The sequence below is a fragment of the Phocoena sinus genome, chromosome 2 (genome assembly GCF_008692025.1).
Source record: "Phocoena sinus isolate mPhoSin1 chromosome 2, mPhoSin1.pri, whole genome shotgun sequence".
Taxonomy (NCBI): domain Eukaryota; kingdom Metazoa; phylum Chordata; class Mammalia; order Artiodactyla; family Phocoenidae; genus Phocoena; species Phocoena sinus.
In genome coordinates this window covers 63,730,953-63,748,032 of record NC_045764.1, presented here as the reverse complement: position 1 = coordinate 63,748,032, position 17,080 = coordinate 63,730,953, and the positions used below count along the sequence as shown (strand labels likewise).

The 17,080-nt window shown below is 40.3% G+C and overlaps 1 protein-coding gene across 6 annotated transcripts in view; it reads right to left on the bottom strand.

The window, feature by feature from the left end:
• The window catches only part of MYO9A (myosin IXA), a 270,682-nt gene extending 253,677 nt beyond the window's left edge, over positions 1–17,005 (bottom strand). For 5 of the 6 annotated variants that reach the window (XM_032622165.1, XM_032622167.1, XM_032622168.1 and 2 more), the window contains exon 1: positions 16,536–17,005. The gene's annotated coding sequence lies outside the window, so the exon portion shown is untranslated. The remainder of the gene's footprint in view (positions 1–16,535) is intronic. The other variant, XM_032622166.1, reaches the window with a different exon arrangement.
• Positions 17,006–17,080: the final 75 nt, after the last annotated feature.

The window sequence follows — 17,080 nt, the reverse complement described above, 5'->3', positions numbered from 1 at the left end:
TGGCCAATTATTTAGAACAAAACACTCACTGAAACTGTTTAAATTAATAAAATAGAAAATATATGTTCTAAAAAGTATCAAAGAGTTAACAAGATGGTAAGGAATTATAAGGACAAAACATAGAATTATAAGGCCAAAACAGAGAGGTAAGCAGAATGCTGAAGCCAAGTTAGCCCCTGACTGAAGCCAAGGTTGGGCTTTGGTTTTCACAGTCTCATAAAGACAGAAGCCAAACCCAGGACCCACGCGAGGAAGTGAGTCTGATACGAGACCCTATACAATAAAACTCAAACTCATAAAATAAACCAAAATAAACCTGCCCCATTCTACCCTATCCCCCAAGAACTGTAAGGAAAGTTGTGTTGGCACTGAGCTAGCTGTAAAGGAGAGTTCCTGACAAGTTGTAATTTTTTCTGTAAAGGGCCCGATATAAATACTTTAGGCTTTGGAGGTCATATTGACCTCTGTTGTAACCACTCAACCACTTCTGTGGTGGTAGCATGCAAACAACCACAAACAATACAGAAACAAATAAGCACAGCTGTGTTCCAATAAAACTTTATTTATGGACACTGAAATTTGAGTTTCATATAATTTTCACATGTTGCAAAATATTATTCTTTTTTTCCAATCATTTAAAAATGTAGAGGACTTCCCTGGTGGCACAGTGGTTAAGAATACACCTGCCAATGCAGGGGACACGGGTTCGAGCCCTGGTCTGGGAAGATCCCACATGCCACGGAGCAAATAAGCCCATGTGCCACAACTACTGAGCCTGCACTCTAGAGCCCATGCGCCACAACTGCTGAAACTCACGCGCCTAGAGCCCATGATCTGCAACAAGAGAAGCCACTGCAATGAAAAGCCCACGCGCCGCAACGAAGAGCACCTCCCGCTCGCCGCAACTACAGAATGCTGGCACCCAGCAGCAAGGTCCCAACGCAGCCAAAAATAAAAATAAAGACATTTTTAAAATAATGATAAATAAAAATGTAAAAACCATTCTTAGCTTGCAACCTTACAAAAACAGGTAGCACAGGCCACAGTATGCTTTGAATTGTAACTAGACACTAGACCACCTCAGCTACTATTACCGTACACACACACATACATGCAGCACTCACACACACAATCTGTTGCCTTAATCCATATTACCTGAATGACACACAAAAAAAACCCAGGTTACAAGCATCGAGAAGACGCGTGTGCAAGCATCACAAATAATGTCCCAAGAAAAGACATTATTTAGACCAAGCAAGAAGGAAACAATGCACCATGAATAAGAAGAAGCAAGGAATGGAAACAGATCTGCAAAGATTTCAGATATTGGATATGATCACACAGAAAATACAACTGCTTACTAATGTTTCAAGTGATAAATAAGACTGAAAATATCTGAAAGGGACAAGAACCATAAAAAATGACTTTGAAGATTTTAAAAGCTAAAAAGAACTTGTAAAATTTTAAAACACAACTGGAATTTAAAATGGAATAGTTGAAATGAATGAACTAAAAGACCTAACTGAAAAAACTGCCCACAGTGAAAGAAGAAAAACACAGAAAAAAAGTTAAGAAACATGTGAGAGGGACTTCCCTGGTGGAGCAGTGGTTAAGAATCCACCTGCCAACACAGGGAACACGGATTCAATCTCTCGTCTGGGAAGATCCCACATGTTACAGAGCAACTAAGCCTGTGCACCACAGCTACTGAGCCTGTGCTGTAGAGCCCAAGAGCCACAACTACTGAGCCCATGTGCCACAACTACTGAAGCCCGAGCACCTACAGCCGGTGCTCCACAACAAGAGAAGCCACTGAAACGAAGAGTAGCCCCAGCTCACTGCAACTAAAGCCTGCGTGCAGCAAAGAAGACCCAATGCAGCCAAAAATAAATAAATAAATTTATTAAAGAAAAAAACTTCAAAAAAAAAAGGAACGTGAGACTGAGAGAAAATCTAATATATGTAAATTGGAAATCCAGAAAAAGAAAAGAAACAGCACTGAAATCATAACATGTTCTTTCAAACATATAGAAATCAGTAACAAAAAAATGACTAGGAGTAACAAATAGAATCTTTCACACCAGTATCTATCCCATCCCACAGAATGCAGTGGAGTGAGGCTGAGTGACTTCTGAGGCTAGATCATAAACAGCAACATGCTTCTACCTAGTACTTTCTCCCTCAGGAATTCTAGCAGTCATACCTTAACAACTAAACTTAAAAAGCTCCACGGAAAAACCCATATGGCAAGGAACTGAGTCAGGCAAAACTGCCAAGCTGAACCACTCCTGAATTCCTGACCCACAAAAACTGTAAACAATAATAAGCTACTAAGTTTTGGGCTTAACTTGTTATGCTGCAACAGATAACTAATATAGTAAGAAATCCTCACACAGCTGTAAACTTAAAAATCTAGTCCTAAATAATCCATGGGAAAATAAGTAAACAAAATATTTTGAATAAACCATAACAAAAATATTACATTTCAAAACTTGTGAGATGCAGCTAACGCAATACTTTATAGGGAAATTTATAACTCTAAATAGGTATAATAGAAAAAAGTGAAAATTTGGGAACTGTCTTTTTAAGATAGAAAAAACAGGAAAGTAAAACTAGGACAAGTAAAAGAAAATAATAGAAATGAGAAAGAAAATATAAAATAAAAAGGGCCAACAAAGCTAGAAGTGGGTCTTTGAAAAAACTGTAAATTGGCAAAACTCTCACAAGAGTAAAGAGGAAGGGCTTCCCTGGTGGCGCAGTGGTTGAGAGTCTGCCTGCCGATGCAGGGGACATGGGTTCGTGCCCCGGTCCGGGAGGATGCCACATGCTGCAGAGGTGAGCCATGGCCGCTGGGCCTGCACATTTGGAGCCTGTGCTCCACCATGGGAGGGGCCACAGTAGTGAGAGGCCCACATACCGCAAAAAAAAAAAAAAAAATGTAAAATATATATGAAAGTGTAATGGGCCAAAAACAGCCAACACTCTCCTGAAAAACAACAGCAAATTGGGGAGACGTGCCTTACCAGGTATCAGAACTTCTAAAGCTATAAGTAGTTAAGGCGGTGTGTCACTTGTACAGGAATAGACAAACAGACCAGTAGAACAGAGAAGAAAGTCCAGAAACAGAAGTATGCAAATATGGATACTGGACATATGTGAGATGTGGCACTGCAGATCAGTAAAGATGAATTTTTCAAAATCAATGCTGGAACAATTGAGTGTCCATTTGAGGTGGGAGAGAATAAGATTGGACCTCGTACTATCCATAAAAATCTATTCCAGGTAAAGACCAAATTTGTGAAAGGTTAAAGCTTAAAAGCTCTTAGAAGATGATACAGGAGAACTACTTTACCTCAGACTACAACAGGGTTTCTTTAAGAAGATTCAAATAGCACTAGCCAAAGCTGATAAATTCAACTACATTAAAACTGAGAACTTTTATTGATCAACAAGCACCATAGAAAGTGAAATAACACACCAAAAACAGGTGTTATTATCCAAAACACATATAGGGAATTCCCTGGCGGTCCAGTGGTTAGGACTCCACACTTTCACTGCCATGGGCCTGGGCTCAATCCCTGGTCAGGGAACTAAGATCCAGCAAGCCGTGCAACACAGCCAAAACACACACACACACACACACACACACACACACACACACACACAGAGGATTTCTAAACATCAGTAAGAAAACCACAGACCACGTAACAAAAAAATTGGGCAAACAACTTGAACAGGTACATCACAGGAAGAAAACTCAAATGACTATGAAAAGATGCTCAACTTCATTAGTAATCATGGAAATGCAAATTAAAACCATGAGACACCATCACACCTTTCAGATTGGTAAAAATTAGAGTCTGACAATACCAAGTACTGAGAATGTAAAACAAAGGGAACTCTCATTGTGTTGGAATTATAAATTGAAATAATTTTGAAAAACACTCTGTCATTATCAAAGTTGAATGTGTGCATACCTCGCAACCCAGCAATTCCATTCTTAGGAATTCTACAGAAATATCTGTGCACTTGCATACATGGAACAGGTACAAGAGCGCTCACCACTGAATTATTTGTATAACAGCAAGAAAGTGAAATCAACTCAAATGTCTATCAAAACTAGAATGATTAAATTGTAGTATACATTGTAATACATTACCACAATGAAATCTAACGAACGACAGCCAACAACTTGAAATTAATTTCACAAATGCTGAACTGAATTTTTTAAATCACATAAAGTACTCATATGAAGTTCAAAAACAAGGAAAACTACACTACATTGTTTAAGGATATATGACCTGGGATTTTAAATTATGAAGCAAAGCAAGAAAATGACGATCACAAAAGGTCAGGATAATAGCCACCTCCACAGAGTGGGATATGTTGACAAGGGCAAGGGGAGGGTGAGGTAATGGGGAGGTAATTCTTGTTTGTTGGCCTGGGCAATGACAACACAAATATTTACTTTATAATTTTATTTAAACTGCAATATGTTTTATTCACTCTCCCATATGTTTGAATAAAAAGGAAAAGTAACAACTGCCTATGACTGCTATAGTAATTTTTTTTAGATGTTTTCTAAAACATCTGCCATGCCACACAGCATGCGGAATCTTAGTTCCCTGACCAGGGATGGAACCTGTGCCCCCTGCAGTGGAAGCACGGAGTCTTAACCACTGGACCGCCAGGGAAGTCCCTGCTATAGTAATTTAATATGATAAAGCAATTTATGTAAGCCCGAGAGCTTGAATTCCTTATATCCTAGCAGGTACCCTTCCCTCTGTCTTTATCCTATCTCTTACTCTTTACACTCATAGTATACATTTTATCTGCCTTACTAGACTCTAAGTATCTGTCCAATGAATGCTTGGATAATCTGAAAGATTTAAGGCAAAAAGAGGAAGAAGAAAGGTTAAGGAGAGGGGAAGTTGTGGGAAAAAACAGTAAGGAAAGAACCTGACTTATGCTTACATGAAAACACCCAGGACATCAGATTTTTAGTTCCAATGCTTCAAGGAGCCAGGAAGTACAGGGAGAGGAAGTAGGTAAATCATCTCTGTCCCTTCTGACCAGGTGCCATAAAACAAAGCAGATTAACATCATTGATATCAATCACCTAATATTTAGGTGCAAGAAGGTGTACCTAAATATATCTACTACTCCTGAAATCCTCTTAACAACAACAACAAAACACAATAACAAAGCCCCCTCAGGGACTTCCCTGGTGGTCCAGTGGGTAAGACTCCGCACTCCCAATGCAGGGGGCCGAGGTTCGATCCCTGGTCGGGGAACTGGATCCCACATGCATGCTGCAACTAAGAAGTCCGCATGCTGCAACAAAGATCCCGTGTGCCGCAACTAAGACCTAGCACAGCATAAATAAATAAATAAATATTAAAAAAAAAAAAAATTAAAGCCCCCTCAGACTATAGGGCTCTCTGGAACAAATCAAATCCTTCTTAATTACCTGGGGAAGAAACTTTATTTTTCAGTTAATCTATTCAGTATGTATTACCTATTCATAGTACAAAAGATTAAACACAAATATCTATCAGATACAGACTCGTTAATAAAATTATGGTATATCAACACAATAGAATACTATGCCTCCATAAAAAAGAATAAGATCTGTATGTACCAATATGGAGTATTCTCCCAAATATATTGTTAAATGGAAAAAAAAAAGAAGAAATACAGAACAGTACATATGGTATGAAAGAATACACATACACCTAACTTTGAAAGAAAAAGAAAAAACTGGAATGACTGATCAGAAACTTACAAAAATGATTATCTATAGGAGAGCAAGAAAGAAACAGAATGGATGAGGATGAAAATAAGATTTCTACATATACCTTTACATTTGGTTTCTCCTTTTGAAATATGTATCTTACATATTCAAAGGATAACAGTAAATTTAAAAAAACAGAGGAAGCAAACCCTAAAATGAAAAACAAATGGACCTAAATACATACCAAACTAGCAACAATCACACTGAGAAAATAATGATTTCAAGTGACTTTTAAACACAGTACTAACAATAAGTATAACCTTGGTGGGATATGTTCTAGGACAAAATGAGATGCAAAGAAATCTTAAAATTTACTAGTAGTTTTATTTAAACTACATTAGTTATACTTAGGAAAAAAATCAATGTTAATAAAAATTAAGATTTTCAATATAAAAGAGATTAAAACTAAATTACTTTTTTTAAAAAAGATGAAGAAACATGCAATGTTAAATTTGAATAAGAATTATCAATATGACCTCATGCTTTTTTTTCTCTCCTGAGAAGACCTAGAAGTGATGACAGTTCCATAAAAGGGAGCATACCAACATCCAGATGTTGTTTTCTAAATATCATCCTCCACTAAAAGGAGACAGATCTCCTTGGAGAAACTGCTGATTCCTGTCTAAAGCAGAAGTCCTTGCTGAGCCAAGATGTCTTATACTCAGAAGTAAGGAATCACTCAAAGACTAATAATAGGCTTATGCAAAAAGAATCACTCAAAGACTAATAATAGGCTTATGCAAAAAGAACTCAGGTGTCTGTTTGAAGGGACTCCCAATATCCTTATTTGAGACAATCTGAGCATCAAAAAAGGACAATGGGAGGGAAGGAATGGCAGTTTGAAATTAGCAGAGGCAAACTGCTAATTACATATAGGATGGATAAACAATAAGGTCCTACTGTATAGCACAGGAAACTATATTCAGTATCCTGTGACAAATCATAATGGAAAAGAATATGAAAAAGAATGTATATATATGTATAACTGAGTCACTTTGCTATACAGAAGAAATTAACACAACATTGTAAGTCAACTCTACTTCAATAAAATCTGAATAAAAAGAACATCTGTAACTAATTGTAATAAATAAAAATCCAAGAGACCATTAATAAACTCATCTGCCACCACTGTACATGACTATTAGACCAACCCCTCACTCTGAAAATTAGACAAGAAAAAATTAAGCATTTACTTACTCTGCCCTTTTAGGAAGAACTACAGTTCACTCCCAGGTGACGAAGGTTATAAACCTTTTGTTAACATTAGAATGACAGCTAATAAATATTAAAAAATTACAGAATTAGAAAAAAATCACCATTTTCCAACCTTCAATCAAATAACTCATTTGCCCAAGGCTCACAAAAGATGCTAAAATCGCTAGATATAGAATATCTTGAAGGATGGAATATTTGTATGATACCAAAGTATTGCCCCCACAGATTACTGTACTTGATGATCATAAGAGGAAAGAATATACTTTTACAATGGAAAGATAGAGCAAACACCACTTTATTTATTTTTTAAATTTATTTATTTATTTTTGGCTGTGTTGGGTCTTCCTTGCTGCACGTGGGCTTTCTCTAGTTGTGGTGAGCGGGGGCTACTCTTTGTTACGGTGCACGTGCTTCTCATTGCGGTGGCTTCTCTTGCTGCGAAGCACAGGCCCCAGAGCACAGGGGCTTCAGTAGTTGTGGCGTGCGGGCTCAGTGGTTGTGGCCCACGGGCTCTAGAGCACAGACTCAGTAGTTGTAGCGCACGGGCTTAGTTGCTCCGCGGCATGTGGGATCTTCCCGGACCAGGGCTCGAACCCATGTCCCCTGCGTTGGCAGGCGAATTCTTAACCACTGCACCACCAGGGAAGTCTGCAAACATCACTTTAAACTTCATAAAACTTAGATCACTAATAGTGATGTCATATATCTCCCACAGTATGCAACATGAAAAATAACATCACCTATGAAGTATTCTTGCCAAAAGTTTTTAACATGCATAATCAAGCCTTTAAATTATAACTTCCACCGTACAAGATATACACGGAACAGAGGAACAAGTTAAGCAAAAGCACAAAGAAATAGATAACTAGAAAACAGGCCATTCTGATAAAGAAGATGTGGCATATATATATATACAATGCAATATTACTCAGCCATGAAAAGAAATGAAATTGAGTTATTTGTAGAGAGGTAGATGAACCTAGAGTCTGTCATACAGTGTGAAGTAAGTCAGAAAGAGAAAAACAAATACCGTATGCTAACACATATATATGGAATCTAAAAAAAAAAGGTTCTGAAGAACCTAGGGGCAGGACAGGAATAAAGACACAGACATAGAGAATGGACTTGAGGACATGGGGAGGGTAAGCTGGGACGAAGTGAGAGAGTGGCATGGATATATACACTACCAAACGTAAAATAGACAGCGAGTGGGAAGCAGCCGCATAGCACAGGGAGATCAGCTCGGTGCTTTGTGACCACCTAGAGGGGTGGGATAGGGAGGGTGGGAGGGATACGCAAGAGGGAGGAAATATAGGGATATATGTATAGCTGATTCACTTTGTTATAAAGCAGAAACTAACACACCATTGTAAAGCAATTATACTCCAATAAAGATGTTAAAAAAAAAAAAAACCAGGCCATTCGATAAGATAATGATCTAGTCTTGTCAAAGAAATTTCAATATCCTAAGAAAAAGGAGTAGTATAAGAAACTTTTCTAGATTAAAAGAAACTAAAAAGATAATCAAATGCATGCAAAAATCTTGACTGAATTCCGGTTTGGAAAACTGAAAATTTAACTGTAGTCTGAATATTAAATATTATTAGGAAATTACTGTTATTTTTCTTAGGTGTTAGTAATGGCACTGTGGTGATACAGAGAATATTTTCTTAGGAGATATATGCTCAAGTGTTATGAGGTAAAAGTCAAAATAGTCGCAATTTTCAAAAGGTTCAGTTAAAGTATATATACACACATACACATAGAAAACAATACAGCAAATGTGGATGGCATACTGTTAACTTATTTTTTAAATTTTATTTATTTTTTTATACAGCAGGTTCTTATGGTGGCTGACTTATCAATGCTCTTTGGTATATTCTTTCAACTTTTCAACACTTTTTTTTTTTGGCCGCACCGTGCAGCATGCGGGATCTCAGTTCCCCAACCAGCTATTGAACCCATGGGAGAACGGAGTCTTAACCACTGTATGGCCAGGGATGTCCCTCAACATCTTCTAAGTATTTTCATTATTAAAAAAAGTAGGGGGGGATTTCCCTGGTGGTGCAGTGGATAAGACTCCACGCTCCCAATGCAGGGGGCCCAGGTTTGACCCCTAGTCAGTGAACTAGATCCCACATGCCTACCGCAACTAAGAGTTCGCATGCCCAACTAAGGAGCCCGCCTGCTGCAACTAAAGGAGCCCACATGCCACAACTAAGGAGCTGGTGAGCCTCAACTAAGGAGCCAGTGAGCCGCAACTAAGGAGACTGCCTGCCACAACTAAGACCCAGTGCAACCAAATAAATAAAATTTTTCTTTTTTTAAAGAATGAGGGGGAAGGCAGGAAGACAACTAAAATAAGGTAGAGTTGCAAAAGAAGGTAAGGAAAAAATACGATCTCAAGATCATTTATAAACTCATATCCACACAGTTATCTGAAGAACTTTCTCCCTTATAGTAAAATAAATAAATAAATAAATATTTCGGGAATTTCCTGGCAGTCCAGTGGTTAACACTCCACGATTCCACTGCTGGGGACCTAGGTTCAATCCCTGGTCGGGGAACTAACATCCCGCCAGCCACGCGGCAAGGCCAAAAAAATAAAATAAAATAACTATCTTTAAAAAAAAAAAAAAATCCAGAGACTACTCAGCCCACTATCATCTGATCAATATAAGTAAACAGATCTCAAATACTTACACACTACAGACAGCAATAGTACTACAATCTGTCAATGATTTAAGGAATGTTTGTCATTGGCAAACAGAACATTTTGTTGTACCTCACACTGAATCAAAATACATTCTAACATCCATTAATCTGATATACTAAGACATCAAGAGAAGCACTTCTTTAGAGCCTTTTTGAATTGAAAACTATGATCACACTTGAAAGACAGCTAGCAGACTATCCTTCTAAGATTGACTTCTACTGGCAACAAACTTTGATGGCCATTTATTTATGCCACACAATGAAATTCTTTAAATTCTTGATCTCATATTTAAACATAACAAGAAATAGACATATTCAAGGAGGAAAATGAAGACTTCTTAAGTATCTACTATGTGCTTGGTGCTTTATTTACATAAACTGTTTTAACTCATGATAATCTTGTGAGATGAACATTCCTAAAGCTCAGAAATGTTAAGTGACTTGCCCACAAATGACAGCTCATAAGGGATAAGGCTGGAAATTGAATCGAGGTCTGTTGAAAATCCAGGTTTAAAAGTCTATAGTATTCTTTCCATTTAATTGGCCTTAACAAATTTAATACTTACAGACAGAAAAGTCCATCTAAGGAAAAAGTATGTTTAAAAGAATTCCTTCATACTCAAAGAGCCACATAATCTTAAAGTTTAAGAAAAATCAAAACTGAGAAAAAGAATAAGTATGCTCTAAAATTATTGCTAGTTGCAAAAAAAACTCAATTCTTAGCAAGCCAGCTGTCTATGACACAGGACAGCTAGTCCTTTCCTCACTGTACATGTAAAATTATACTCCAGTTGCCCGTTGGATGACCCCATTGCCAAAATATGCTAGCAACATAATTCACATTAAAACCCAGAGGCCAAACACCATTTGGAAAGTGCTTTACATGTTTACTATACCCATCTCGAGCATGATCCCCACTCAAAACAGGCTATTTTAAGCAAATATTCTTTGGTCTGTCATATTCTTTTCCACTACTCTAAAATATTAAACTTAAAAACAAGAAAATCTACCTAAATACAAACATCCCATAACTGAATATTAAAATATGATGTGATTTTGAATTTATCTATTGCACAAAAATATGCCAAAATTGCACTAATATAAATTACGTATGTTCTTTCCATAGGATGAAAATTCTAATATCTATGTCTCTTGTATGTCTAAAGATACACACAAAATATGTAGAGAAATCTACGTTAAAGAGTTTTCCCACTTAAAATTAAATCCTCTTTGAACTGGACTAGCAACCAGAAGAGGGCATAAGGTGGCCTGTGTGGTTGTATTGATAGTAATATCCTGTATCGTGCTTGATGTAGGTGTTGGTTACATTTGTGTATTCATTCTGTGAAAATTTATTGAGCTGCACATTTATGATCTGTGTACTTTTTTATATATATTATAATTTATAATAAGCATATTCTTTTAAAAAATCCTCAATCTAAAAATGTGCCTTACTATACTGTACTGATACCAAAGAAGCTACAGCCCAGTGAAGAAAATAGACAAGCTATTAGGAATTTCATTAGAGGGCTGTGACAGAAGCAAGCACTACATACTATAGGAGTGGCACCTAACTTAACCTGGAGGAAGTAAAGGAAAGCTTCCCAAAGATACACCTGGCCTGAGTCCTGAAGATCAGATAGCAGATTGTTAAGCAGAGAAAGGTGGAAGGGAAAGACGGGAAAGGGAACACAGAGTGGAAAGACCTAAGTTCAATGAGTGGATCAAAGAATTTAAGGAAGAGAGCAAGGAACGAAAGCCTAAAGAAGAGTCAGATCACGAAGGATCTCACACACATGCCAAGCTACCGTTTAAGCTTTATCCTGAAAGCAATGGGAAAGCACTGAAGATCTTTCAACAGGAAAGGATATGATTAGATTTGTATTTGTACTATGTCAATAATGGTGCCTGCCATGTTTGCAACCCCATTTTGTGGGAAAGTTAGCCTACACACTGCCCCATGTTTTTCACCATTATGATCCTGCCCCATACCCACATGCACAAATCAACACACAGCCAACACTAAATGGCCAGGAGTAGTCACATGACCCAAGTACACAGGCTTGCTAGCACCCCATGATTACAGAGCTGAGCCAAAGAGATTGTTTCTTGGGAATTCAAACCAGAAAATCTTAGCAAAAAGTCAGCAACAGAAGCTCAAGTTAAAAAGACAGTAGCCAATATACATTACCAAATGTAAAATAGATAGCTAGTGGGAAGCAGCCGCATAGCACAGGGAGATCAGCTTCGTGCTGTGTGACTAGCTAGAAGGGTGGGATAGGGTGGGTGGGAGGGAGGGAGACGCAAGAGGGAAGAGATATGGGGATATATGTATAGCTGATTCACTTTGTTATACAGCAGAAACTAACACACCATTGTAAAGCAACTATACTCCAATAAAGATGTTAAAAAAGAAAAAAGACAGTAGTCAGGAGGTAAGATGTTGGCATGGGAGTGACACGGTAGTTATAAGGAGGAAGAAATCAGGAATAAATGGAAGCCGTAAGATTGGGTGGGGGAGGAGATTAGAGAGAAAAAATAATACAAAACGAAATAGAAAAAGTAGCTAAGACAAGTTAACAGTAGAGCACTAGAGTAAAATCTGTCTTTTCTTGCTTCTAGTTTTATTTAATTATTTTTAAAATTTATTTATTTTTGGCTGTGTTGGGTCTTCATTGCTGTGCGCAGGCTTTCTCTAGTTGCAGTGAGCGGGGGCTACTCTTCGTTGTGGTGCACGGGCTTTTCATCATGGTGGCTTCTCTTGCTGCAGAGCACAGGCTCTAGGCACGTGGGCTTCAGTAGTTGTGGCACATGGGCTATGCAGTGCAGGCTCAGTAGTCATGGCGCACAGGCTTAGTTGCTCCACAGCATGTGGGATCTTCCTGGACCAGGGATTGAACCTGTGTCCCCTGCATTGGCAGGCAGATTCTTATCCACTGCCCCACAAGGGAAGCCCTCTAGTTTTATTTTTAAGCTCCTGTTCTTCCTGAGACCAAGCTGTTTAACTTTTCCTGGGTTCCCTTGTGCATGTTTTCTTTCAATAAGCACTCCACTACTTAAGGTAACTTGAGTCTCTTCGTTGCAACTGAAAGAGCCTAACTAAAAGAGCATTTTAGAACACTTACTCTGGCAAAAGTGGACAGAATGAACTAGAGGGTACGGCAAAACAAGAGGCAGATGAAGACAAGAAGACCAAAAGACATTCGGGGTTAAAACAGTGCTTAAACAGGGGTTAAAACCACTGCTTCCCTGGTGGTGCAGTGGTTGAGAATCTGCCTGCTAATGCAGGGGACACGGGTTCGAGCCCTGGTCTGGGAGGATTCCACATGCCACGGAGCAACTAGGCCCATGAGCCACAACTACTGAGCCTGCGCGTCTGGAGCCTGTGCTCCACAACAAGAGAGGCCCGCGCACCACGATGAAGAGTGGCCTCCGCTTGCCACAACTAGAGAAAGCCCTCGCACAGAAACAAAGACCCAACACAGCAAAAATAAATAAATAAACTCCTACCCCCAACATTTAAAAAAAAAAAAAACAGAGACAACAAAAATAGCAATCAGAAATGATCTGAAATATCATGAGGGAGAACGTGCCGGACTTTGTGATGATGGTAGTTTGGTACAGAGTGCAGTGGAGGATGATTCCCAGATTCCTAAAGGCTTCATGAGGAGGAGAGAGTAGTACGGTTCATCAAGACATACAATCAAAAGAAAAAATTTTGTTGCAGTTTGTCTCCTTCTACCCCCACCTTTTTGGAGGGAAGAGAGGCAAAGAAGAGTTTTATTTTGTACATGTGTTAAGTGCTTGTGAAATATGAATCCCAGTGGAGATGTCCATTAGAAGTGATTTACAGGGATCCAGAGTAAAGGCAAGAGCTCTACACTGCAGCTCTGGACTTAGGAATAAATACATTAAGTCATGTTATGTTTTAAAAACGTGACTGAAAAATCTTTGACTAATCTTTATTACTAATATAACTAGAAATCATACAAACCAAAAAACTTAATATTCTTGGCAAACCACATTTTCCAAGCTCCTATACTTCTCTATAAACAATGAAGATTGAATAAACTTTTACAATAGTATAATCTAAATGATTAGAAAAAAATGGGATTTATGTTGCTAATTTCTACTGAGGTTTTACCTTTTTAATAATCTAAGTTTACTCCATTTCCCTCAGTACTATATACCACTCAGGGAAAACACTGTTAAAAAGTCTTGTCAGACAGTGAACCTATTGATGTTTAAGCTACGACAAGATTTTTTAGAGAACTTAATCACATAATTTACTAGCTTAGACATTCAACTCTACCTATACTGTAAATGTTGGATTTCTATCCTACAATCTCTTCTCCTCTCAGTACACCTTTTGCACCCAAATCTATTACTATCAACCCAGAACTTGATAATGAGTTTAAGCCACAAATCCAGTTGCCTCCTGGCCATCTACATCTGATAGAAGTATAATCACCCAAACTCAACATGCCACAAATTGAATTCCCCTTGCTTGACAAAAATAAAAATTCCACTCCTCCCTCATATAGATCCCCACCTCAGTGAAAGGCACAAGCTAGAAACCTCGATCTTATCCTCTATGAACCCTCACCCTAATCCCAAATCCAATGAAATCACCAAATCCTGTCTACTCTCAAAACCCAAATGAAGACTGCACCATCGTCATTTACCCTCCTGACACATTTAGTCTACCTTTCAATCCACGCTCCTCAAAGCAGAGTGATCTTTTAAAAATGCAAATCTTATCATTTCAGTCCCCTTCTTTAAATCCTTCAGTAACTTCCTGACAAACATTATAATCTCTGTCAAAGCCAGTCACTCCATGGAAGCTTAGAGGTTCAATGAGAAATTTACTTTAGTTATATGCTAAAACATATCACAAAACAATTGTTCACAAAACAATCATCATGAAATTTTTCAAATCCTGAAAATTACTTAAAACATACAAAACATATGATACATTTAAAAGAAAAGCATGCAGCACTGTTTATAAAAAACAAAGACTGAAAATAACCTCAAGATCACCAGGACGGAATACTATCCACCCAGTAAATGAGGCACTTCCAAATGTACTATTGTTGAATGAACTCTAGGATCTATTATTAAAGGGGGGGTGGTATATCCATAGTATACAGTATGGAAGGATTTGTCTGTGGAGTGTTTTAAAAATATAAATGTATAGACTTGTATGCTAGAAATATCACAGGAAGGACACACACAAAGATGGAAACAGTGGTTGCGTCTGAGGGAAAATGGGTGGTTAGAGGATAAAAAGGGGGAAAAGAAACTTTTTACTGCATACTCTTTTGAACCTTTTGACTTTTATACTATGTCTAGTTATGACCTATAATTTTAATATGATTTTCTCCCTCCTCAGTTCCACACACACAAAATAAAAAATTTTAAAGTACTGACTACAAAAACCTCTCTATACTTCATCCCTATACCAATGTTAAAATTATGCACTGATCATCTGGTGTAAAATTACCTTTCCTTCTTGACAGCTAAGTAGTTCAACAAACTACATTTTATTCAGTATTTTACTATTGAGAAGGCTGTTGGTAATGACATCGGTGAACACTGCATGATAATTGTACTTGCTCCTTGGAAAAGCAAGACAGTAGCACCAGGTAGCAGAATTTTATTATTAAACTGACATTAAAGTCTCCAGGGATTAAGGAAAGCTACAAATCTTACTTTTCCAGCAAATTCGCAAACAGCAAATCCAAAAAAAAAAAAGCACCCTGGTATCCTTCAAAAACAGTGCAAAAGATCTGTAAAAATCTAGGAAAGTGAAGCAAATGATATCACATGGAGACACAGTTATATTCATTAGTGTTATGGGCTTTGATCCTTACAGATGTCCCTAAAATGTCACGATCTGGACTACCTCACAGGTTCTACAGAAGAGACAAGATGAGAAGCAGGCTGTGAGACCTTACAACAGCACACACCCCCTGCCCGGGGCTTCCATGCTCCTCCCTCTTCCTCTATAGCCACCAGACTAAACCCTCCAAACAAGGGTGTCAGTTGGTTCCCTTAAGCCCCACCGGAGGGAACACACTAGGCTACGCAAACACCCCTTCAGGATTTCATGGCAAAGCCCTTTCCAACCAAAGAAAGGATCACGAGCAGGGAGAAAGATAATCAGGTCTGCCTAAGGACAAGAGGTCTGGGGGAGAGGCTACAGTAGGAGTTGGGGGGAGAGGCCGCTGTTGATGGTGTCTAAAGAGGGGCTGACACCAGATCTCTTGGGAGGTAAGAGCATCACGAAGCAGACTATCTGAAAGCCGAGTTGGGTAGGGGAAGAGCTAGTCGGCTAGGCGGTGAGCGAGCTGGGGGTGGGGGGGAGGAGAGAACAGAGGTCGGCACGATGGATCTGCCCTGGAACTGGGGGTAGCAATGGGTTAGGGGGTGGCAGTAACTGGGTCTGAGGAACAGTGGCAAACCCGGGTCAGCTCACGGGAGGATGTGACAGAATCTCGAGGCCCCATTAAGCGTCCGAAGAGAGTCTGAAGGAGGTTCCAGTAGAGTGTGCTGGGGTGGGGGGCCCGTGACAGAACCCCTAGAAAGGTTGGAGGGCCGGAATGGTGTCTGGTCAATGGAAGATACGATGGGTGGGGTCTACGGGGGACCCGGGGCAGCGATCGGGTGTCAGGGAGGCTGCGGGGCAGATCCGCTCGCGGGGCGTCTCCGCCGGGGCGGGGCGGAGCGGCCCCGCAAAAGCTAAAGAGAGAGACTGAGACGTGGGCCGGGCCGGGCCGCAGGGCCGCTGGGCGGCTTGGGCGGGTCTTACCTCGGGCTCCGCCGCGGTGGCCACCGCAGCCCCCTCCTCTTCGGCGGAAGCCGCCTGCCAGCCTCAGCCGCAGGGTCAGGCCGGAGGAGACAGCAGAGGCCGAGACCACCGAGGGTCGGAGGGTTTTGGGAGTGTGGGCCCAGCTGCCTTAGGGTCCGGGCGAGCGGCCGCCGCGCATCCCCCGCCCTGTCAGAGAGACTCCGCCCGGCCTGGGCAGGCACATCCCCCGCCGCACCCGCCCAGAGAGCACGCGTTGGACCGCCGCCTCAACCGCTGTCGCCCCCTATGCCGGTGCCGCCGGTGCCTCCTCCGCCGCCTCTCGGCGTTCTGGCTGGACTCTCAGCAGCCACAGCCAACCGCCGCCCCGACCCCGTCCGCTCCGGCCCGCGCGCCCCCGACCCCGCGCACAAGGCCCCGCCCCGCGCGACTCCTCAGCTGCAGACGAGCAGGCGCGCGCACTTACCTCCCACGCCCCCTACCGCCGGCCGGAGCTGGCCCGGCCGCCCGGCCCCGCCCCCGCACCCGCACGTGACGCCGCCCGAGAG